A 27,583-nucleotide genomic window follows, 5' to 3' on the forward strand; every position below is an offset into this window, starting at 1 on the left:
TACGGCGTGAATTCGTGAATTGCTAAAAGAAGTTGTGAAAGAGGGTTGGCAGCTATGTTTTTAGTATAAAACAAGGAAAAAGGACAAGGAAGCGTGTGTGATTTGTGATGTGATTTGGATTTTTAACGTAGCTTTAACGATTTTTCAGTCATATCGCTACGATGTCTGCAATGTGGCAGTTTATAGTGATGTCTAGCACTGGGGCATCATGCCGCAGACATGTAGCATGATGTCCCACCCAGTCACATTATCCTGACACCGGGCTGACCAGTCCTAACACTAACCTCTTAATGCTGAGCACCAAGCGAGGCAGCTGTTAGTACTATTTTTTAAGTCTTTGGTATGACTCGGCCGGGGATCGAACCATGACCTACCGCATCCGAGGTGGACGCTCTAACCACTAGGCCACCGGAAGCAAAGAACAGAGTTTTTTCTTCAAACCTGGTAATGTTCCCCACAACCAGGGGAAAAAATGTGCATCAACTCAAAAGACAGCCACTTGATGTCTGTTACACAAGGATAACAAGAGTCCAATTTGAAAAAGCTATCCAAAGTCACTATAATGCTGACACTAATGTTGGAGACCAAAAGCCCATGTCCAAACTGCTGCGGCCCATGCCATGAAGAAAGCTGAAGGTGGATAAATATGTAGAAAATTTTACAATGGCAAGGCAAGTCCATGTCTCTATGCAATAATCATATACTTATATAATTTATCACTGCATAGACTAATTGGTAAATTTAAGTAATAGCAATGAATTGCATATTAATGTTGTCTAATACATAAATCTATACCTACATGAACCCAAAACTCATTTTTTTTATATAAAAAAAACAAAATCATTATTGGGGCAATTTTCCACTTCAAGCACTGTTAAATTACTTACTTTCAAAGATAAACCTGAATAAAATGCATACATTATTGAAAAATAGAGAAACAAAGCAAGACTTGTACTCACTCAATTACAGTCTAAGGGAGGTAATACACCTTGATTTTGCATACCATGTACCAAGCTCTAATTTACATCAAAATGAGTCTATACTACCATTTGAGAGTAAGCGCAGACAATGTTGCCTTTCTAAACAGCTATTGTTTCACATCTGAACACACATTTCTGACAAGGAGCATGTTTTCATCTATTCATATCAACAGATCTGGTGAAGACATAACATATCGCAGGAAAAATGCTGAGACGTGAAATACTGTGTTCTGAAAGCACCAGTTTTAATACCCCGGCTGTCAAGGTTTTCTATCATGGGGCTGAAAACATGAAGAGAAAAGAAGACTGTGTGGCGGGAGTGTGTTGTTGTTGTTGTTGTAGGATTTAACGCCATTTTTCAGTACACGATAGGCTAAACATGGCGGCCAGTATAAATGGTGTTGAAAGAACCCAGGAAAACCCCAGAAAGAACCACCGACCCACGAGAAGCTACTGGCAAGCCTTCTCACATACCCATGTTAGCCGAATCCGAGACTCGAACCAATGCTGACAGAGGTGAGATGGCAGTGTGGTGGGAGAGATCAATATGTTCGTCATGCAGTTAGAGATGTCAGATTTTCAGAAATTTCTACCAGGCACCCATCAATCATAACAATCAGTTACCTGGGTACCCAACCAAAGGGAAATTGGATTAAATGCACATCTGAACTGCTTTGTTGTAAGTTCAGACATGCCACCCCCAAGAGAGGTATAAGTATAATTTATAACTAATATAAGTGGCGAAAAAAGCGTAATCCGAGCATAAAAAAGCAATCTATATATTACATGCCATACTTACAGAAAACTATGAAAGACGTACATATTTATTTTATTTAATGTACATTTATTTTTGCTACTTATTGAATCTGCAGTTAAAATTTTTGTCACAACTCGGCTAAATCAATGTGGATTAGTATTTAATACAAGAATATAGACATAAAAGAAATGGATACATTATTTATGCATAGCACATTTTAACTATTCTACATGTCTACAGTGACGTTCACAAATAGTCATAAAGTCCACAAATGATGACTGTTGTAGTATCCTCAACCTGCCATGGTTTGTCCCATAACAATGGTCCGGTGCAACATGTTTTTAAGTTTAACAAATTCGCACTCATCTAACATTTTTCATTCATATGACATCCAACAGTCACATCAATACAACCCATTCTTTAATATCTGGCGACATTTTTTAAAAAATTATTTTGCTCTGCTACTTATGATGTATCAAAATAGAATGAATCTATAACAAGTACTTTCACATTCAAGAATCCCGTCTGTTTTCAAGCAAAATTAATGCAAAAGTTATCATATTTACACACGTGGTTAATTTGTATTAGACTTGTTTTTAGTGTTATTAAATAACAATGATTTCCCTTAATTAAATATTTCAGTGAAAATTTGTATTATCTATAGCTGTCCATTTGATTGATTTTTTCCTAATATGGTATAAGAAGTGCATCCTACGGTAACCAAGTTTATGTGTTGCTTTTGCCGTACCAAAAATATCTGCCTTGATTTTCACACTAATAAAAAAAAAAAAAAAAAAAAGTCCAGGAAACAAACATGTCAACATCGGCCCTGACTTGAACAGCTAATACTTGCTCCTCAGCCACAAATTTAGGCAAAAACAGCTTTAGTTAAACCAGACAATTATATTGTGCTTTTTTTACTTGAAATGCAGTACGTATTTAAATTTTATTTTGTAGAATATTTCAGTACTTACTGTCGCTGTTGATGAAAGGTACTGACTAAGTTAATATCAGGATCTCAAAACAAGTGCATTCAAGTCGCAAGGAAAATGACACAAGAACAGTGGACAGACACAAAGTTAGGTTGGGTTGGGTCGGCATGACGTCACAAGCTTAGCGACCTACTTTCCGCCATATTGCAGAGGTGAAAACAATTGCTTAGTAACAGTATGGTAGCATTAGTTATTTTGCAAACTGGTTTAGTTTACCTATATTTTGTTTAATATGTATGTGTTCTGTTCAGAAGTGCTGCATCGTCTTCCGTACAAGCAGGTTATATACCCACAAAAGTGTCTGTCGAATATTGTTATAGACGTAATATATTTTAAGTTGATAAGGGTGGCATTGGCGTGTATGTGTCATGTACATGTGTACACGACAATATACACCAATTAGTGTCAAGGCAGTTTCAAGGCTGTGCTTGTTATATAGGTTGTATACTGTACAATTTTCATTTATAAAATGACGAATATAAATGCAATGGTCATAAGATGGCCATTCTTGCAAAGTCTTGTGTTTACAGAGAGACGCTGGATAGCGATGCTAATGCACAATATTTACAGAAACTTAAAGTTGTGGAAATTAGTGATTGTCTTTATAAATTTCCAGCACATATTTGGGTAAATAACCCAACAAAATGGCCTGAAGCGACATGGCCTGATGTTTGCAACTATCTTACATATACACCTGGTAAGTTTGTTTTTCTTAACAAAATATTCTGTTGAAGTAGTTACACTTTTTTCTCAAACCCATTTTTTTTTAATTAACCCTTTACCTCATAGAGCATAGTTACAAAGTGCAGCGCACTATAAATAGGACACCTTTTACCTAGTCAACTCTATAAGCATACGGTTGCCTGTGAACTGTTAAGCAATGTAGTGTATGTTACGTTTAACAGCAATTTTAACCATTTTACATTTTCTGTTCACATATATTATATGTGGAAAAATTTAAGAGTAAAGTCCGATTGTTATAGCTGTGTAATTATTTATCATGGAAGAATTTTGTATGTGCTTTAAAATCTGGAGAGAATTCGTTTACCGTCATGTCAGTGAGGCCGTGTGACCAACCATTGCTGTCATTTCTCATACTCGAAATTTACAAGTTTTTCCTCTGCGTCTACATCATCTGAATTTAATAATTTATAAAAACTAATTGATGCCTACATCAATATCAGAGCCTTTACCTAGGTTATTGAATCTGTCATAGCTGTGATTCTAATCGTGAAAACTTCAAAGTACTGAATGAAATCCGCGACTGCCATATTGGAGAGTGGAGATTACGACCCAGTCACTTTAAATAGCAGATATCGACCAGTGCATAAACAGTGACCACGTGATCTGAAGTAATTGTCATTCGCAGAAATGAATGTAGTATCTAATAAGGGGTTTTCCCCGAAGGTGGCGCTATGAAAACCGGCTAAAAAGGGCTGATGTTTACAGCCGACGTCAAAAGGCGCTTTCATGCGACTTTTGTAGAGGCGTCAAAAAGGTGCTTCCATACGAATGGTGTAGAGGCGTCCAAAGACGGTTGCATGAGGTAAAGGGTTAAACTATATCAAAATCTGAAATTTTCAGTCGGTATTACCTGTGATCCTAATTATTTTTTTAAAGTTCTCATTAATTTATATTTTTCCATGATTATTATTCTTTAATTGTCCTATTAAACCTTGATTAATAAGGACAATAAGTTGTGTACTTTTCAACCTATGTACATTTATCCACACTGTGTTTTTAATAATAATTGCAAATCGTTGGCATATCTTAAAATATTGTATAAATGTCACCCAATTGTTATTGAAGTCACTAGAACAATAGCTGTCGTTTTCACCTTGGCGGTCGTAACTAGGTATGCACGGAAATTGCCCGGATACGAAAAAGTGCTCGGATTCCCGACCAACCAATGGTCTAGCTTTAAATATCAGCGTTGATTATTAAATAGGTCGTGCGAGAAAGGAGACAAGTATCCTCCCTTATATTAGTATATAGCACATTTATGACAAGTACATTGCAAGCAGCCTGAGTCATACGAGCCCCTGTGATAATGAAATATGCGCACATGTCATGAGCCTAGAACTGTAATCGTTATTCAGTGTCTCAATCTGGACTTGGACTACTTTTTTTAATGGGTACCCAGCTGCTCATTTTATTAAACGGATTCTCATTAATGGGCGGGTACCTATGTACCCAGGTACCCATTGGCATCTTTACATGCAGCTATATATCAAGAATGTTACACCTGTATGAAGAGATGCCAAAGATGGGGGTGGATGAAAAACTGTCTGTAAATAGCTCAATACAGGTAAGACTTTTGCAGATTTCTTTTGGAAACGAAGGGTTGAAAACTATTATCTTAAGTGTGAATGTCCCTGGTCCCTCAATGAAAGGGATGCAGAAAAGTTCCAATACTGTTTGCCAAAACATTGAACGTACCAACATGAGAGACATTGGCTGAAATCAGAAAAGGTGTCAAGGAGTGTAATATTTGACAGCAAATAAAACAGATATCATTGATATTCAATGTGACACAACACATAATAATGCGATTTATGGTGGCATAGGTAGGATATCCTTTCAACCAACAACCAAGTGCACACACATTCAAGCTGAACACAATACTCCTGAGAAAAAGGTCATACATATAACCACAAAGAATAAACTATGCACACTGGGTAAAGTGCACATATTAGATGACGAAGCCAAATTGTGTCACTGCTCAGCAAAAATAAGTTTGTAAACAAATATTGGAGATGAATTCTCATTTTGTGAGGAATGGCTTATACATTTTAAGAAAATAGATAATCTTGAGGTATGTAATATTACAATTGATCCAGACACTGCTACTTATCGGGCTTGCCTGGACCTTAGGAGGGAAGGAATACCATAAACTGTACCTGTAAATCATATTGACACATGCCATCTGGGTAAAAGTCATAGAAGGTTTATTAAAGGTCAGAGCAAATCATTTGATTTTATGCCAGAAAGAACTAAAAAACTGAGGGAAAAGATGGGGGAAAACTTTGCACTTGAATCGAATGAGAGGTGAAAGGCTGAGTTTGAAAAATCATTCCATAAATGTGATAAATGTAGACCAAAATTAATAAGTCATTTACCATATGCAGCAGATGCAATAGTTAAGTGTTATCAAGGTTATCACAGTCCATGTCATAAGCAGTCTAATGTGTGCTGAGTAGCTGGTACAAGCTGGACAGACAAAAGTACATTCTTGCCAAGTGATTTCAAACTGAAAATATCCTGTGCGAGTGAGGAGTATACCTTATGCATGAATGTTGAGTACTGGTTAGGTAAATCTAGTGCTAAAAGCAAAATTAAACAAGAACACTTAGAAAGTGGAATCGATGAATTAAAGGATAAAACACAGCTTACCAAAGAATATAAACTTTAAGAGTAACTTCCATGGTAGAGTTTTAAGTGCTGTCCATGGACCTGGATAATCTCTGGTGAAGCAGTGTCAATATATCAGTGGTCCGATTTCAGCTTGCAGTTCTGTGGCACAACATCTGAAAAACAAGATATACATAGATAAAATGTATAAAGCAAGTAGAGCAAATAAGAGAAAAAAATCTGAGAAAAGGGCATTTCCTTACAAACTCTATCTGAAATATCAAGAAGAAAAGAATTATAAATTTATAGCAAAGGCAAATTATTGTGTGCTATGGCTAAAACAATAAAAGGAAAATATGAATATTCTTGCCATAAGCCACCTCCAATTTAGTACATTTCTATGGGTTGAGGAAATGTGGCATGTGCAGTTATGTACAGTCTCGATTTTTACAATGCTCTCTAAAATCACATGCAAACGTTTGTAAAAAAGACTCCATTGTGATTGTCATATGCAAAAGCCACCAAAATGATACCCTGGATGCATGTGATAACCATGGAAACAACAGGCTCCGATTATGGTACAAGTCCCGTAAGTTCCAAAAAAGTTGAGCCTTTTGGCAACATGTCACATTAAGTTAATTTATATCTAGATCTTATTTTGTATTTTTTATGATTTTTTTTTAAATATATGGTACACATGGCTAAAAATGTATGTTCTGACTAGATAACTCTTAACCCCATCTAGTTCCAGGAGAGTTATCTCTCTTAAATGCAACGTAGTACCTGGTTTTCTTGTCAAATTGACAATCTAACATTGTTCTCTATGACAGGGTGCGACATGCATGCTGAGGTAAGATAGAAAGTATATTTATTTCAGAAAACTTTAGCATTGAGGTCTATGGAAAAACAATTGGTACTGTGATACATATAGGGAAGAACAGCCTCACATTGTATCCATAGAAATGCATACGTGTGGGTGGCATTTATGTACTCTACTAGTTTGATTTAGGAAAACACATGGATGCTGAACACTTCTGGTCAAATATTGACTGTCTTTTAAGTAAAAACTGTATAAAATCTTCAGAAAATAGCACATGTTGGCTTTGGATGGGGGCTTTTGTAACTATAACTATGACTGACATAGACTGATGTCTTTATATCTGGGTAGTCAGCTTCAAGATTGGCATACATGCAACAAAATAAGTTATGTAAAGATAATATAGTTGATTTGGGTCAAATATTGACTATTTTACCTGCAAAAGATGAAAAATCATGTATAAAAGAAACAACTATCTTGTTCTTGTAAGGCATATCTTTGGAATTTCCATATTAGATTCAACATTACTGAGTGACAACCATTTTAGTCACATATTGCCTATTCCTTGCACTCAATTCCACACTGTTCTTCAAACTTTGCATTCCATCGCAACAATCCATATTGGCATGGGATCATATCTGCATGGTTATGGAGGGCTGCACTCCAAGTCCTGGCATTGTAGAGAACATGAACTATGCGATAAAAAGAAACTGCACCTAATCTCAGAAAAACAAAATTTCATCACTCTTGAGGTCTCCACTACATATAGAAGTCTGAATGTTAGGTTCTCACCTTATCAATAATGTATTTTTGGATAATTTAATTGCATTGAAGTTAATATGTCATTCATGAACTCGTCTATATTACATGGATAATATATTAAAGGAAATAAAAATACCACACCTTCTGTATATCATTCATCTCCCTTACAATAGACATAATATTTCAAGAAATAAACACTTATTTTCTTTGATTGGTTATGGAAATAAAGAGGAGATTTGTGAAGTATTATATTAGCCCTTAATTTTGATGTAATGTAAGTAGAATCAATTTAATAATTTCTTATAGTAAAGTTTACAAGTTTAAAAACTGATAAAGTATGTTTTGTTTGGTTTAGGTATTTATCTCCCTAAATTAAGCTCATTATTGTTAATTTCTTATGTAGAAACAAATATACATTATATGTATCTATATTATCTAAATTATTCACCCTTTTATATTTGATGGAAATGAACACAACTTCACATGAAATCTGGGTGCCTGTAAGGGATGTTATAGCAAAGTTGCTTTCAGACTGTCCTTGGACCTATGAGGCCCTGCCCCATATATTTGTCTAAAGTAAAGTCAACAAACTTTCAGTTCACATTTTTCTTATTGTGCTTTTTGTCTCTTTTAATTCCTTTATCATAAGCTACATCTCCCTTTTAGATACACTTTCCTCCTGTTTTTAACTCCATTTGACACGCTATACTTATTGTTTAAATCTGGCATTTCTTTGTATTTTATTCCCCAAATTTCACCCCCAATCCAACACAAACACTAAGAAGCTGTGATCTACTATATCTGGTGCCTGACTGGCTTACTGCATCAATTTTATTCACAACACAAAGGAGGGAAGCTTTCTATTTGCTACAAAGAGGATGGTTACATAGACCTTTGTGTGAGGACTGGGGGTTAGTGACCTCATGAATCTGCAGACAGTGTAAAGTGTTCGAAGCTTATACTTTATAATAAGATTGGGTCATGTCCACCTGTCTCTGACGTTAAGCTCTGCATCTAACATACAAATATAAAGTCCATTATTTTAGGTGAATTATACATTTCGAAGTAGGAGAGGTACACAAACCTTTGACCTAGTTATTACATAATGATATAATGTGATTTATCCCATATCACCCATGTGAAGTTCAATAAGTGCTGTAATGAATAAAATACATTTCATTGTTAAAACGCTTCATTTTATTCCCAATATGTAGTTTGGTGGTAAATGCACAAATAAGAAAACAGCAGCTGATGTAGTTCAAGGACCATTACATAAACATTAATATAAGACACAGCTTGGTGCCTGATACAATTGTTTTTGACAAGTGAGACTAAGTAGACTTGTTACTTGTACAGTCCTCAACTATTTCACAGATCATTGGAAAAATTAAGGTTAGCTATAGGCATAATGTACCAATTGAACAAACCCATGCGGGCTGAGCTTAAGGTGTAGGGGAACACTGTATTCAGAAATAAACAACAACACTAGCTGTGATTGGTGCATTATATAAGAGTTGTCCTTTCTGTAAGACTTAGAAAAAAGTTGAGCCTCTTGGCAACATGTGAGATTATGTTAATTCCTATCTAGATAATATTTTTTTATTTTTCTATGATTTTTTTTAAAAGGTGGTACACATGGCTGAAAATGTATGTTGTGACTAGATAACTCTTAACCCTATCTCGTTCCAGCAGAGTTATCTCTCTTAAATGCAAAGGAGTACCTGGTTTTCTCCTTGTCAAATTCACAATCTAACTTTGTTCTTTAGAACAGTGTGTGACATGGATGCTGAGGTAAGATATAAAGTATATATATTTCACTAAACATTAGCATTGAGGTCTGTGGAGATAAAAACAATTGGTACCGTGATTCCTGTAGGAAAGAGTTACTTAACAGTAATTCAAATTATATAACAATACGTTTTCCTAAATCATTCTACAATTCAAATGACTAAACAAAATTCGTGTATATTCACATATTCTGCCTATGTTACCTAAATAAGTCCCTTACCGATTTAGGCAAATCCTCTATTTTTGGCGGCAAAATGATTTTAAACATGGGCGTGCTCGATTGGTCGGGTTCAATTAAAAAACGCAAAGACAGCGCAAAGACGCGGAAAGAAGGGCACACGCACAGCAAAGACGACCCATTTACATTTTAAACTGACAGTAATTGAAAATACTGAATATTGATTTAAATTTTATAAAAAGAGAAGTATCGATATTGTTCATATGATTTTCAGTTGGTTATTTATGCATATGTGCACTCAGAGCTCTACTGAATTTATTGTGAATATTAAAAAATTTCTTTTGTCAAAAATGGTACTCTTGTTATCATTATTTGTAGCATATTTTATCTCATTTAATAAGTAATTTAGTGCAACAAAGTCTGTTGGGTCATATGTTTTAATATACCTATGGTATGTACTGGGAAAAGAGAAGCTCGTCAAATTTAAAACATTACTCAACTGAAATTTTTCTTCTGTTGATATATGTTTCATATAAGGAAATATAATAAATATGTACATCATCCGCGTATTTAAAGACACGTCAAATACGTCACGCAGACGTTTTAAACTGATAATAATGGTAAATACTGAATGTTGATTCGAATGTAAAAAAAAAATTAAAAATGTTTATATTGTCCATATAAAGTTGTCTTTCAAATGTATGTTTATATTACGAGTTGTAGTGAATTATCGTAAATATTCAGACATGTAGTTTGTTAACAAAGACATAAATTTCTTATCTTTATTTGCAAACATTTCATATAATTTGATAATGATGCTGTAAATTCCGCGAGGGTATATATTTTTATATACATATATAAGAATTGAAGAGAAGAAAAGAACGAAAATACATTAAAAAATATACTTATACATTGCATATACGCGCAAAGACAGGCATTGACAGGACAAAAATGGGGCAAAGATATCCAAAGAGAAGAAGACACACAAATGCAGTTGAGAAACGTTCATGACACCTCTTGTTTTCGTATTATCACACGCAATCGTTGAAATATTCGTTTTTCTTACTTGAACATCGTTTTTTAAACATTTTTTCTCGATTTTCAACACGATGAAAACGTTTATCTTTTTCCCAGGATAGCTCCGGTTGGCCTAGTGGTTAGAGCGTCCGCTTCGGATGCGGTAGGTCTTGTGTTTGAACCTCGACTGAGTCATATAACTTCCTTATAAAAATGGTACTGACAGCTGCCTCGCTTGTCTCACAGTATTACGAGGTTAGTGTTAGGAATGGGCGGCCTGCTGTCATGATAATGTGAATGGGTGGGACATCATGCTTCATGTCCGTGGCATGATGTCCCAGTGCTAGACATCACTATAAACTGCCACATTGCAGACATCGTAGCGATATGACTACAGAATTGTTACAGCTATGTTAAAAATCCAAATCACACACACACACACACAAACACACACACACACACACAAACACACACACACCTTTCTCTCAGGAGGTACTGTTCCTAGAGGGGTATATTCTCCAGCCATAATATAATGTCCACTGGCAACGACGGATCACCACACCCAATCAAGCGTATTTTGATGTCATGCATGGTTTCTTCTTCACTGTTTTCCAGTTCTTAATTGACTGGCACATTCGAATTCACGGATAAGGAACATTCATTCAGTTGATACGATTCTGTATTTTTCGTGTTTTAAGCAAATGGTACTGCGGGAGTACATGTTGTTTGCTATAACCATTATTGATGATTTATTAGTGTATTTATCATTTCACTTTCCCGTCCATGGTTGTTCGTTTTATAGGTGTATTTGTTTCTGATTGTAAAAGAAGGGAATCTGTTTTGTGTTTTCATTTACTCCGATCAATGAAATAATATGATTTTGTATCAAATGTTTGTTGCAATGGATTCCATTTTGTCCACATGAGCGCGTTATATAGTCTTGTTATTTTGACTGACAAGGCATTTCGCACAGAAGATGCCGGGCTCTTTAATACAGGCGAACACGGTAGAAAGTCTTTTGAGTAGGTCTGTTTTGTGTAGCGGTCTTTATTCATAAGCATTTGCATGCACGTGCGGACTTTGAGTTCTTTAGCAATATGGCTGTCTCCACATAATACTACTGGCGACGCATTAAAGAGACTCTTTCCGTGACCTGTTATCACATTGGCCGAAAATCCAACTAAACATCGGTACTTTCCATGTACGTGCGAGAGATGAAGTCAATGCGTACGTTTGATCTGTTGAAAAAAGTTCCGTTCAAACTTTTACTTTCATTTTGCAAGAATCTCTCTCTCTCTCTCTCTCTCTCTCATGACCTCTACATATCGTTTTGTTAAGCCAATATAACCAAAGCGTAATCAGTAACTCAAATGAAGTTTAAGTATATATATCCACATTTATCATAACATTCATGCATGCATGCACGTATAAATATGCTTTAAGAGTAACAAGTCATTTAAAAAAGAGCATGGTCTGCTTTAATACACTTTAAATTTGACATTATAAAGCAAATAACTGATAACTGGGAATGCAGTAAAAAATAAAGGGGAAAATCCTAAAGAGACGAGGCAGCTCCTGGTACCATTTGTTATAAGTCTTTCGTATGACTCGACCGGGGTTCTAACTCGCGACCTCCCGCATTCTTTGCGGACGTTCTAACTACTTAGGAGCGGTCACATACACAGAGAGAGAGAGAGAGAGAGAGAGAGAGAGCAGAAGTAACAATTAATGATGAAGAACATTCGATTTCCATATGTAAAAGTATTTAATAGTATAAAATAAGAACGAGTAACACATATATAATGCAAATATTTCTTATTTCCATTATTGTAGCTTTTCTAATTCATATATATTTATCTATATTAATGTGGTATCGACCGTAACTTTTTCCAGTATTGAAAGTATATAACGTCTCTGCACTGTTTGTGCAGTTCCCTTTTTCCAGTAATATGTACATATAAGACACTCACGAGGAACATACTGCATCTGTTTTACTTAAGATAATATATTCTTCAATTAATGATGAGAAGATATATATATATATATATATATATATATATATATATATATATATATATATATATATATATATATATTATCAACAGTGTATAGTTTCCACTAATGTCACTTTACAATGTCTATGTGCTCTTTTTGCCATGTTTTGCCCGTGTTTGCAGTACTTAGTAGGACCGGATTATTTAGTGTCGAATACATTATTTACGTAATCCTACTTTTCCTTCCAATCGAATGGACGTAGCATTTTGTGCTAATTACATGACTTAGATCGCAATTATTTTCCTATATTGTATCAACATCTATTTCTTTGTACTGAACTGTATACTCTATTCAAACCTTAATACATCACATGTTAATCTAAAATACCTTCAACGATAAACTGGGGGTGGTGGTGGTGGTGGTGGGTTATTTTCAAGGTTATCCGTCATTTTATTTGAGATGCTGGACTGCAAACAAAGCACCGAGCAAAGGGTCACATATTTCACTTCCGGATCAGCATCATTTCCTTGTTTTCTCACTGTTCACTGTCGCCGAAATACACAGGCTGGAACGCAGAGAGAGAGAGAGAGAGAGAGAGAGAGAGAGAGATAGAGAGGAGAGAGAGAGAGAGATCTACTACAACGTCTTGAACTTTTATTTTAATATACTGCTTTTTACACAGAACTATAGATGCACGAATGTCACTTGCACATATTTATAAATGCCAGTCTGATCATACTCGTATATAAATAGATTAGGTATAAGTGACAGGGGCATTGAACAAAATATATTTTTATTGGGAATTACTTACAAATATATGTATTTTGCTACTTTCTTATTCGTTTTTCTCTGGATATATACGATGGATTGAAATTTATCTTCCACCACTTTTAAATGATGTTATAAATATATGAAGTATGTGTGAGCATTAATTTTAAAAAAATATCACCTAAGTAGCCATGACTAACTTTTACCGTGTGTGTGTGTGTGTGTGTGTGTGTGTGAGCGAGAACGTCAACTTTTAGAAAGAGAATTTTTTAATTTTTTGTAGGTTCATGGGAATGTACATAGCAAGTAAATTAATTTTATTTAATGATTTATTCATTTCTTTATCGATTAAATCATGATAATTGATATAGTTTTAATGACAAGAACAACCGTACCAAAATTGCTTTAAAAATAATATTGAAGTTCTGTAATACTTCATCAGTTCAATTTTCGAACCTAAACATATCTTATATCCCAATACCATTTTCAGAGTTTAAAAAGCGTTCGTAGAACCGCCTATGCCATCTGTAAATTATAACAGATAGCTGCTGCACCATTTGCAAATAGTTGAAAATTGCATTTTCTTGTACCTTCTACTTAATGCTTATTCAACGGTAAGCATGTATGGTATACGTTTTCTTTACAGTATTGTGAATCAGGCATCTTATTTTCTTATACAAAAATGTTATTGTTTTTATTTTAATAATTATCATCATTGTTTAATTTGTCAACATGAAAACAAATGTCACCCACCCATTCCTAACTCGGTCCTATGAATAACGGAGAACTCGCCCCATGTCATGGAGAACTCGCCCCATGAAAAACTCGCCCTGGGAGAACTCATTCCAGGTGTCAGAGGAGAAGTCGCCCCATGGTGGTCGGAGAAGTCGCCCCACTTTGCCTGAAGAAGCCGCCCAATGATCATGTATAGTAATTCTGAGATGTCGCAAAATGGTTAAGGCTTTATTTATTGTTGTTTTTCTTCAACTTAATAACATTAAATCTATAAAATTTGCAATTTTTCAACTTTTCCATTTGATCAACTCCGCTTCTGTACTTAACGAAAAATAAGTGTTGTCTGTCCCTTTTGCTCTGCTCTTCAAATCATTAGATGCATTTTATTTGGAAAAATAGAGAGGGTGTAAACATGATGTGATGCCAGTAGTTTTATATATGAAAGGGTTCCAACCTAATAACCTAAGTCATCCTGAGATGACTTTATTTTATGAGTTTTGGGTAATATGTAGAACTGAGGTGTACATATGTTAAGAGGGAAAGTATAAATTCTTCATATACGGAATTATTTTTAGCGATCTCATTAATGCATGTTGAAATTTTTTATTTAATTTCTCTTGATGGGTCTTTGATAATATGTTTGTAGTATTTTTAATCATTTAATTGATGTTAAACTTCTTTAACATAATCATCTTGATTCATAATAATAATAGTGTTTGACTTATCGTCCTTTTTAATCACTATACTGTCGTCATTCATTAGAGTATATACAGACTTAATTTCATCCTTAGAAATATTACTATGATATTGCTTTTTATGATTACCAGTTAATATCTCATTTGTGATTGCATATATATAAAAATCTAAATATGAATCACGTAATAGATGATTTAATTCTGTTATAAAAAGGTTGTCATATGTGACAAGTTTTGGGGTGACTTCTCCAACCACTCTGGGGCGAGTTCTCCAGATACGATGGAGCGAGTTCTCCCAGGGCGAGTTCTCCGCATACCGGTCCTATTACTGACATTACCTTTACACCATCTATCACACACACACACACACACACATGCACGCATGCGCGTGCACACACGTTTTGGATTATGTACAATAATATAGTGTGGAAGTGATTATCATTTTCCTTATGATATTAACACAATGTCAGATCTTCATTTAAAAATTAAAAATGGGAAAGGTCAAATTTTAAAATTGCGTTCTAGCAAGACGCTACTATAGCTAAGTTTGATTTGACACGTTGCTTACACCACAGGGGCTCATATTGTTGTTTACAGTTGACCTTTCATACATGTACTATATAATAACTATTATATAGTACGTGTATGACAGATCAATTGTAAATGACTATTATATAATGCATGTATGACAGGCCAGTTGTAAACAACGATACGAGCCCCTGTGTGGATGGTAAGTAAAATCCCTCTTCTTTGCACTTGTACCATTAAATCCTTCAGAACACTCACATTTTCTATATTAATCCCTGTTCAAACATAACACCTATACATCCATTGACAGTTCACCCTTTTCTCAAACTGTTGACACATGCCTAGAAGGCAGCATCAACTCATGGCAAGAGTTACACTTTTACTGTGTCTGGGGAGAACTATATCAGTAGGAATATATCAGTATTCATGTATAATAAAGCTATTAAGTCTTGACTCTAGATTTTTGTCAGTGCATCGTCTTAATTGTCAGACCACATATAAGCAGGGACTTCGGGGGTGGGGGGGATGCCCCCCCCCCCGAATTTGCATGTGCTGTAAAATTGCTGTAGCCTATATACAAAACTTAACAAACCCGTCAAGTTCCCCCCCAAAAAAAAAACATTGAAATGACATCAATGCATATTAGCTGTGTATCTTAGATGACCCAATAACGTATGCAATAATGTGCATATTTCTTTTTAAATATCTGCTTTGAGAAATACATGTACATGGATTGCCATTCCATCCAGACATTATGGATGAAGAAACTGAGACAGTTTCTTTGCAACAGGGGCATCTGTGAAGAAAATGGGAGAGGATAAGGATTGTCATTTTATATATCCTATCGTACATGATGGAGAAGAAAAATAATATGAAGAATTCATAGCAGCAACACATTTGATGCAGAGATTCTACAGATGTACCCCATTCTCATGAACAAAATTTTGCAGATTGTGTATATGTTTGGAGATGTCACAGTATACACACAGTTATATTCGTAAGGTGCTATGTGTTCACATAGATTTTCACCAGGGTATGCAAATTTAGTGAGGTTGGTACAAATCATTTTCTGTATTTTCTTTATGCCCCACTGATGACAGCAAGAGCATGTTAATTTTGTCATGTCCATTTGAATATCCGACTGTGCATCTGAATATCTGTCTACAGTTCTGTCTGTCCATCCTGAGGAGTTTGTCAGTAAGATTGTCCAAAAACGAAAACATAGTTTGATAATTTGTATCCATATGTAGATGAGCTCTTTAGATTTTCAGGCTGTCACTCTTTGTTTTGTTCTGTCATCACTACTTGCAATGGTGGCTTCTTTGTGTGTCCAGTCTGTTCGTGCTTTCATTTGTCTTCCGAAGAAGCTAAAATTTTAGTAAGGTTGTGTAAAAATCTTAGGCTATATCAAATTAAATCCAGCTAGCATATTTAATGATGTGATAAGATGTTGGGACTGTTACCAGTATGTGAATTATGTTCTCTTCTTTTTTGCAAAACTTTCAACTTTTAAGGAATTACAATTTTTTGCATTGTCAAAAACTTCATGAGGAAGATTAAGCAAAGGTCAAGCAAAGCCATTTGCGATCGGCAAACTAATTTTGGTTGGGTTATTTGTCATTGACTTATATGTAGATGATCGGATTATTTTGTCGGCTATTACTGGATTTTGCATTGTATGTCCCAGTGTTTTTAAGAATATGTCATTAAATTAGACCTGTCTTTTCCTTCCATCTTTGCATTGACCCATATTTTCATCTGTTCATCAGTCCCAGTTTCTAATTTAAATGCACTACTGGAAAAAATGTGTATATTTGTATTTAACAAAGATCATAATGATAACATTCAGCAAGCTCAGGGTTTGCCCACAGGGATAAATGTTGGATTTGCATTCAGTTTAATACAGTATATTTAATATTTCATGGAGCTAAACTGAAGGAGACAGTAATATCAGAGACATTTTTGGGCTAAAGATGAAAGTTGTATCAAGTGTCAGTGATCTTAAGTACTTAGAAAAAGACAGTAATAAACTTGCAGTTGATGGTGGTAGGTGTCTTTTTCACCTTTATTGTAATTTGATTATACTTCAAAATGTGTCCTTTCTGTTTTTAATTGCTTGAGACAATTGACTTTCTTTCGAAAATCTTTTACAATGAACAGTAAACGCTCTCTTATGTGCAGCAACATCTTTTATATTTATGGATTGTCTTGGAACAATCCAAACATGCAGCACACTGAGAACATTTTCAGCTAATAAAGAGGTTGGATGTTAAGGTAACGGGTATGAAATGTTTACACATAAATATGCTGTTGTTGTCAACACAGAGTTGTCTGACTTGAAGCAAAAGTTTGCATGGAAGACAGAACAAGCACAAATAGGCTGTAGGTAAATACTGTGGAAAGGGCCTATATATACAAGTTGGTACAAGTGAGGTTATCTTCTGTTTCCACACATTGGTTATACTAACTTATGAGTTTCTGGAAGTGAAGCTAACTTGCATTTCCTCAGATTATATTTGTATTATAATTGTATTTATGAGTTTTGAGAAGTTATGCTGTCTTGCATTTCCATACATAGGTTATTTTTAGACTTGTGATAAGTTATGTTATCTTGCATTTCCATTCATTGGTTACATTTATGAGGTTTGAGGAGTGAGGTTGTATTATGTTTACATACCAAAGTTACATTTTGGGTTTTGAGAAGCTATGTTAGTGTTAGGCTTTACACTCCAAAGTATATATACAATGTACCAATATATTACAGAACAAAACCAATATAGAACAGCTTTAATGATTTTGGATTTTTTAATTTTTTTCTTTATTGTGCATTATTTTCAAAGGTTTGTAGTTGGCTATATCTTCTGTTTCTATTCAGCATTTATCATGTTTTGGGGCATAAGTTTACCATGGGGATTAGGGATGAATGGGAATATGGACCTTACTGAGGTTCAGATTCAAAATATCAAATTCAAACAGATCTATATGAAAATCAGAACGATATATTAAACAATTTAAGAAGCCCATATTCATTGAAAATGGTATTCATCTTCTACACACTTACTACTTATTTTAAAGACATAGTTTGCAAACTCTGTTTTATTATGTCTTCCTCTTTCAGTGCTTAAGCTGTGCTTAGAACATTGAAAATAATGCAAGTATATCTTCTGAAAATGAAAGGCACTTTTGATTTGAAACAGTTTTGAATTTCCAGTAATGACTTGTCCTGTTTATAATATCTATCCATGCATAGCCATGCCATGAGAAAATAAGACATTTTTAACCTTATTGACTCCTGTGATTTTGCTGACATCATTCAAATTCTTTAACATAATGTAACTTTGGAAAGGATATCTACTTGTATACATATTTATAATTTTAGTCCAGTACTTTACATATTTGAACATATAAAGTGTACTCATTGGGTGTCGGCTACATTCACCAACACTGACATTATTCACAGAGATATCTTTTACAAAATCTTTCAAACTCATATATACTGTTCATTTTCTTATACTACTTTAAGTTGGAAATATCTTAATGAAATGTGTTAGATGAATCCTTCAGTGGATAAATGTACAAATCTAATGTCTAGTCAGAAGATAAGTCCTTATTACAAGTGTTTCAAAGTTTTTGTGTTTTGGTTCTAAATTGAGAAATCAGCTCTTGTAAAGTATTGATATCAACATATAGACAAGTATATTTTACACTACTGTTATGATGCACACTGTGTTTATTAAAATTGATTTATTTTGTATTATGGGATGGAGGACTTCTTTCTTTTCTTGTTGAAGTAAATACAATATTCAAAGCACCATTTTGCAAGTAATTTATACATGTGTAGTTATTGTAAAAATAGTCTGTATGTAAATGTTCCATTTTCTGGTGTGAATAAAATGATAACTTGGGTTCTTGGACTGGAACCTGTACACTTAAATTTGATAATGTTACATTATTTTAAATTCATAAATTTTAAAATATATTAAGGAATTATAGGGACTAACTTGCAGTGTAATTTTAATCAGAAGTAATTATCAGCCTTGTGAAATGTTAGTTCTTTAATGTAATCATGTTTAATTTCTTATCTTTGCTATATGTCACTATGATGTATATTTAGTTTAAATTGTGTGCTTGACCTTTGTCCTTGATTGAGAGTAGAGTAGGTTTTGCTTACCTGATTATCGTCTTATTTGTTTAAACGATTTTTACTTAAAATTGAATTTAAGGCTTAATCTCTTTTTACAAACTTAGAATACTCTGTAAGAGAACTTGTGAGCTTCATCCAGGTCATTTTATTGTGTCTTAGGTCAAGTGAAATTATATAAGTTTGTGGTAAACTAAATTGTTCATTCCTGTTTTAAGTTCCCATTGTGGAATCATTACATTTTGTGTTCAGTATAATTTGGAAGAATCATTTATTTAAATTATTCATTGGAATTACAATGTGTTCGATGACTTTGGGCTAAAACACTATATTGTGATTATTGTAAATTCTGTTACGACTCTGGTCTTAATTTAAGGAACAGAAAAGAGTGAGAAAAAAAAAACATTTTTTTGTGAAATTAAACAAATAGTTTATTTCCATTAAATACGAAGTAAAAATTTAAAAAGAACTTAGTTTTGTGAATTAATTCCCAAATAGTCCTGAAATTTTTTAACATAAGTCCAAAGGTATTGAGTATTCCAAAAAAATTCCAGTGGTGTTCTGAATGAATTCATTTTTAAAGTGCTGATATGCCAGTATCGAATGTGCTAATGTGCCAACAGTTCTGATGTATCATAACAATATAATCAAAATTGTCCTTGAATGAATTAACAGCAATTCCGAAACCGTGATTTAGTCCAAAAATCAAAGAGCACGTTGTAATTTCAGTGAATAATTTAAATGAATAAATCCTCTCAAATTAAAAACTGAACACAACAATAAGGCTGACTTCATTTTGGATGTTACGGTATGAATAAGTAATTTTGAAGAAAACAACATCATTAGCAAAAGCTATGACATGATAAACTTCGCAACAAATTCATAAATGACTTGCTTCTAGAACATTCTTCATTTCTATTTAAACTATTTGAAAAATAGACCTTAAACTCAATGTATGCAACAATGTTTACCTTCAATTAATAATGCTCTTAATGTATAATCTAAAATCATAGATAAATATTAACTGTGTAATATGTGGTATCCAGAATATCAAGACAACAAAACTCAATCCCTGATCAAGGTCAATCACACAAATGATGTACATAGCATGTAATCTTGGAGAAATGTTAGCATACAATACAAATTAAATATACATAACAATTCATTGAAATCCGTTCTGGATTATATCATTAAGACATAGTTCATAAACCTATTCAGCACTTTTGGTACATCAGCATATTCAGTATTCGATTTCATTCAGAACACTATATACTTTTGGACTTGTGTTAGAACTTTTAGAATTATTTGATATTTAATTCACAATACTATCAGTTCCTCTTGAATTTACACTTAGTAACTTATTGAAATAGATTCATCTGTTGGTAACTTAGAGAAATAAATTTATTTCTTGATTTTTATTTGTTGCTTCTTTCCATTAGTTTAAAACCATAGAGTTGTATCTTCACTTACAGAGCTTTTGTTTTTCAGCTTGACAGGTACGTTATTGAGGTTGCAGATGACACGACACTGACCAAATATCTGCCCCATATAGGTGACAGGTGACAGGGTTGCTGTTAAAGAATTTTGCAAATCTATCACAGCATCCAAAGGAGACTTGTTTGCTAAAGAAACAAGAAAAAACCAAATACTCAACTCCTTGAGGAAAAAAACTACTATTCAGGAGAGCAATCCATACTTAAGAAGGGTCAGATTCAGATGGGGAAAGTTCATTAATCACTAGAGTCAGGAGAGGTATTTTAACTGGTAATAAAAATGCACAAAAAGGAAGCAGGAGGTTAGAAATAGGATGGTTGCATTTTGATACCAGTACCCAGATGTACCGACAGGTGTGAAAGAAACGTGGGGGAAGCACCCGTAGAGTAGATATATGTAAAGGGTCCACTATTAAAGAAGTTGAAGAGGTGGCAAAGTCCTTATTTTTCCCTAACGGAACTTACCCAAATGGATCGATAGAGGACTTTGATTTTGAAATCAGAGATTTTTCTGAGGAAAAGACAGAATGCAAAGAAACTGTCAGCGAGATGTATGACAGGACAGGGATGAATATACTTAGGTTTTATCTTGCATCAAAGCAAAAGAATCCTCCACCACAATATAAAAGCATCAAACGGATGTGGCAAATACCTACTCTGGCTGAAACTGTAGATAAACCACACAGAGTTTGACAAAACACAAGGACTCAGAATGCAAGAAAAGAATGAGACTGAACCCTTGACAAATATTCAAGATGATGATTTTGGCCATTCTATATCTTCTTTTCTAGATGATTCAGAAACTGAGATTTTCTTTAAGAATACCAGTTCACCAAATATTGCTCATGATATCGATGATACTCGGCCATATATTCCTCCACTCATTCCTGCTGAACCCTTACAAATAGATATTCACAGAGGTGCCTTTGCATTTCAAGAACTGTGTAATTACTTTAAAGATCCCAGTATTTTAAATAGACATCTTATCATCACCTGCATTTTGGCAAATGGAGAGAAAGAAAGAGCAGAAGATACAGGGGGTGTTTTGAGGGATTTGTTTACTGAATTTTGGACAGAGTTTTATTGTAAGTGCACCGTTGGCAGAGATGTGAAGGTTCCAAGTCTGCGGCATGATTTTGGAATGGAAGAATGGAAGGCAATTGGGCATTTGCTTGCATATGGATAGCAAAATGTTGGATACTGGCCAATAAAACTTGCAAAGACATTCATGAAGCACTGTCTCTTTTTGGATACTGACGTTACCAATAATGAGTTTTTAGAGGATTTTTATCAGTTTATCTCACTGCCAGATAGAGATGTTTTCGAGAAGGGATTCGCTGACTTCTCTTCATTTGGTCTTGAAGACTTCTTGAATGCTCTGGATGCCCATGAATGCCGGATTAAGGTCAGTGGGGAAAATGTTAAGGCTATCCTTTTGGAAATAGCACATAAGGAGATGATTCAAATGCCTGTGTATGTATGTGACTGCTGGCGAGACATCCTGAAGGTACTCTGCATCAGCACTGATAATCTCAATGATGTATACTTGACCCTGATTCTGAGTAACAGAAAAGTTGTACAGATGCTTCAGATTCCAGAATCTCTGAATGCCCAAACTAATGAAGTTTCAAAATATCTGAAGAGATATGTCAGAGAACTTAATTTGAAGGCTTGGTGTCTTTTCCTTCGCTTCTGCACAGGGTCTGGCCTCATTACAGTGCCCAGAATAGCTGTAGAATTTGTCAATATGACTGGCATACTGGCAAGGGCATACTTGCGGTTGTGTCCTTCAAATTGTGATTATTATGATACTTTTATGGAATTTAGATCTGAATTTGACAGTGTCCTAGAAAGCAACATCTGGATCATGGAATAATTTAAGTTTTGTCACAATCATTGATCAGAATATTACGTTTGTCATTCTGACTAGTTTTGTCACACTAGGAGTGGGTTTCATTTGTCATTCTGACCAGTCTTATCACACTAGGAGTGGGTTTCATTTGTCATTCTGACTAGTCTTATCACACTAGGAGTGGGTTTCATTTGTCATTCTGACTAGTCTTATCACACAAGAAGTGGGTTTCATTTGTCATTCTGACCAGTCTTATCACACTAGGAGTGGGTTTCATTTGTCATTCTGACCAGTCTTATCACACTAGGAGTGCGTTTCATAGCCTTTGCCCCCATCGGGTGGTGTTATGGAAGCTACTTTCTACACACATGTATAATAATAGATGGACATTGTTTGTAAAGATTTTGCATGCAGTTCTGACAACATTTTTCGATATTGTTTATGGAGTCATGTAACTTGAAGAGTGTAAGAGTGGATCCATCTTGACAAGCACTACACACACCTTTCAAAATTAGGACACTGTGTGTCACACATAACATTTCACAGATTTTGGTCAAAGGTATTGTTGGAAGTTCATTTCTAAAGTTCAGCTAATGTTAGAATCATGAGACAATATGATAGTATGCATTTCTGATAGTACCAAACCCAAACTACTAAAGAAGGCCAATGTGTCCTTTATTTCACATGTTACTTGCATAGTTCAAGAATTTTGCATTTAAAGTCAACTCGTGACCACATAGCTTTTTACCTTCTGCATTCATACTGTCACACCTTTAAAAATGAAACATTCTGAGATGATGCATCTTGATGAGTATTACACCCTTATAACATAAGGTAGGTCACTGCAATCCATATTGAATGATTCACAGACTTTGGTTCAGTTTTCCCATTTAACTGGTTTAAAAATGAAATTTTATGGCGAGCTCATTATTGTATTGGGTTTTTCTGTTTTTTCATGCTACATGCATAGTGTTCTATTCAAATTCAATACAGTTGATGACTGGGTGCATCTTGTTAAATAAATAATACATACTTGTTGCAAACAGGTCTTCTGTAACAAATATTTCATGCTTTAGTGATGGTTTTGAAATTTTGTGTTTCAAGTTCATTTTGTGTTTCTAGTTCATTTTGTATTTCTAGTTCCTTTTGTGAAATTTGGTGCTTCAAGTTCATTTATTGGATGCTGTTTATGATAAGATCATGAAACATTATAATTGCATGCTTCTCTGTTAGAAGTTTACCTTTATCATCAAAGATCACTGTGACCTTCATTTTATGCTTTAATGATGTGTTAAATATTTATATCTTGGTTATGAATACATGAGCTTTTTCTATGCTATGTACATCTTAGCCTGCACAGAGGGCCCTTTCTGATCATCCTCTTTAAATTAGTGATAAATATGTTTATTCATTGGTAAACTATCCACATGCCTGATTAAAATTCATGTATTATGATGGGTTAGGCCCAACAGGTTAACTGTGTATTGCTTATGAATATAACAATTAGATTATTAGACTGCATGCAGGTAGCATGATTTCTATGTAAGGTCTCAACAGTAGTGGGTTTTTCAAGGTAATTGCAGATGCATGAATAATGTTTGTACTTTTAGCAGTAACCCAGAGCACCTGACTTTTACCCAGTAAAGTCTGAACTCTATGGGTGGGTAGTAAACAGTAATTGAAAAAACAGGCAAACAAAAGCACGGTGGCATTACTCTCAGGTTGTTATCTACTCATTATAGTACCTGTATTTTCATTTACCCATTTTTTTATTTTTTATATTTGTTTTTTTTTTTGGGTTCTTGTATGCCCAGTAGTTATGTAGGTAGATCTATGGTTTATGGGCATATCAGCACGATACTAAAGAGAAAAACAATAGAAAAGTAATCAACATTTTATTATCATGATTACTCTAGTTTTCCACCAGATAGTTAATGTTCATAGTGGAGATTATTAAACCTTGGTAGAGGCAATTGATGATCGAACTCAGGTTGATCCACTGCAATGATATCAGTACAGGTACTTTTAGAAAACTGGGTGATATCTTATTGGTTCATGAGCAATGAAAATTCTCCTTCCTTTTGGATTGCTATCTGTGATTATTCATGGGAACTTCCAACTTCACATTTAGGATGTTGTCAGGAAAGTAAAAGAAAATACTTGACCAAAATTTGAAACATAAATTGGATTAAATATGGGACACCTGGAAGGACTCTAGTTTCCTGGATTCCAGGGATGATCATTCTTATAGTGTTTTAAATTGACCTATACTTCAATACTTTAATTACCATATTACCATTGCATTAATGTTATTATTACCATTCGGCATGCACCAGACTCTTACAGTTTTCACTGCTAGAAATATCAAGACAGATATTATGTGTTTTAGTTGTTGGTATTGAATAATGTCAGTTGTTCAATTCAAGTGATTATTTTACCAATTCTTTTATTAAATCATCAGTGTCAACAAAGTATTGGGGTGACAGTAAGCTCAAAAGAGAGCTAATTCTTTATTTTGTTTAATATTTATTTTCATGTCAGTTCTTTATATCCCTCAAGCCTCTTGTCTACACCAAACTTGTCATGGACATTATGACATTTATGTGCAAGAGCATGAAGAAATACATTGGCAATGCATTTGTATCACTCACACATGTACTGTTGAGAACTAGTTTAAGAAATGGTTCTACAATAATCATGGATTCTGTCAGTGATCTAGAACATAAGATTTTGGTTGAAAGTTTAAAAGTTTTGATAACATGTAGTTGTGCTAGTTGTTGCAATGATGATGCACTGAGAATATTTCTTTGAGAGGACGAATAAGGGAATAAAAGATATTTAAATCATATTGTCATTTTGCTTTAATTCTTATCCATGGACATACATTGGGTACATGTTTTTTTGTTCAAAGTGTGCTTAAATGGTGATTGTAACTGTAACGTCGCCTTCTTAGTAAGAGGGGTGGTTAATTGGATTTGGCTGGCATTATCTAGAGAATGACGTCCCTCGATGTTATAGCCCGGTGGGAGTGAAAAAAGAATAGAATTTCAACAGAGAACTGAGCAAGAATACTGGGAGGAAATAAAGTGATACGAGCCCCCTTAGTCAAGAAAAATAACACATTTAATCAAAACAAATTATATGTGGCAATTCCAATTCAATCTAAATTATGTCAACATAATTTAATAGCAGTATCCAATTTGGATTTATTTCATCATAATAACGAGTGGTGAAAACAGCTCAATGCCCATGACCGATTTTCATAACCTTCCTCCCTTGACCGTGCGTGTATCAACGTCTTCCTATTTCCTGGACTTCCTATTCTTTACCTTTCATTCCTTCCTGGACTTCCTAGTCCTTTATGCTGACCTCGTCCTTTTTTCCTCGCGGACTTCAGACGTCGTACTGACCTGTATCTCTCCCAGAAAGCTGTTCCTTAAAGGAAAACAATACCCGTAAAATTCCCTCTCTTCATTACTCAGAAGCATACTAGCTATCCACACACTGCGTAAATTCTGACTTAGTACGGTAGAACATTACCCTCGCTTCACAGGACAGGAGAAAAGAAGAAAGGTCGAAGTGACCCTTCACAGATCCTTCATTTTAATGCTCAATGCATTCAACTTTAAGGTTCAATACAATTCAAAATTCGACACTAAACAGTAACACAAGTTTAAATACCATGGTTTTAAACTACTGTTGACAAGTCTTGAGGCTTGAAGTGTTCTACATTGTCATGTTAACAGGAAAATGTGGATCAGAAATCATGGTTAGGCCACTTTTGAGCATTTGGTTGTACCAACATGAACAATCCGGGACAAACTAATGCACGAAGTGATAGTTTTAAACACTTGATGCAAAAGAAAGCTGAGAATACATGCACACAGATCTCTCGGTTATTCGTTAAAGGCACAAAAATTCCACTTTTTCGAAAAAGTGCGAAGAGCATATACAGATTATCATGTATGTCTGTCCATCCATAGACAGTGTGTATCTACAACAATACTTGAGTTTACTGTTGTTTTTGTGTGTTTTGTTTAAACCTTAAACTTCCTTTACCCATGCATAAAGGCAAGAGCCCATTGATTTGATGGATGCTAGGTCGAAGGTCAAAGTTTGAATATAGGATATAAAGGGGCAGATCAAGTTTTATTGGCCCATCTTTGTCAACCTTCATATTTTATTTTCATTTATTTTTATGTCAAATAGAAAACTCGTTTAAAATTTCATTTGTTGAAAATAAAATTAAAAATAACTTGTATTTAGGTTATATATATATATATATATATATATATATATATATATGAGAGAGAGAGAGAGAGGCAGGCCAATAATATGTTTCAGTTGAATGATGTTCTTCTAAACTTACAGTGCGAAAACGAAATTTATTTTGCAATTGCAAACTTTTAAAGTCACAGAATAACAACTCAGTCGAATTTTGTGTCCCATTATATAATGAAAATTCTGCGGTTTTCGACATAGATTCCCAAAATTTTTTTGCTGCGAAAGCTTCAAAATGTCATTTATGACATTCGTTACCAAATTTTACTTCACGTTCTATTAAAAAGTTTGTAGCTGTCGTCCTAAACACACTTTGTCATTTTTCTCTCTGTTTGTATTAAGGGGAAACAAGAAACGAAAACTTAGACATTTTTTATTGGAATAAAGAAGTATATTAGCAAAGTATACTTGGATAAGTAGAGATATAGCGAAGTCTCATTTGAAGATCATTTA

General features: G+C 34.4%; 1 pseudogene; it reads left to right on the top strand.

Moving 5' to 3' along the window:
* Positions 1 to 4,965: 4,965 nt before the first annotated feature.
* LOC149792213 (uncharacterized) lies at positions 4,966 to 25,695 on the top strand (annotated as a pseudogene).
* The last annotated feature ends 1,888 nt before the right edge of the window (positions 25,696 to 27,583 follow it).

The sequence above is a fragment of the Sinohyriopsis cumingii genome, chromosome 9, assembly GCF_028554795.1.
Source record: "Sinohyriopsis cumingii isolate HCF-2022 chromosome 9, ASM2855479v2, whole genome shotgun sequence".
NCBI lineage: Eukaryota > Metazoa > Mollusca > Bivalvia > Unionida > Unionidae > Sinohyriopsis > Sinohyriopsis cumingii.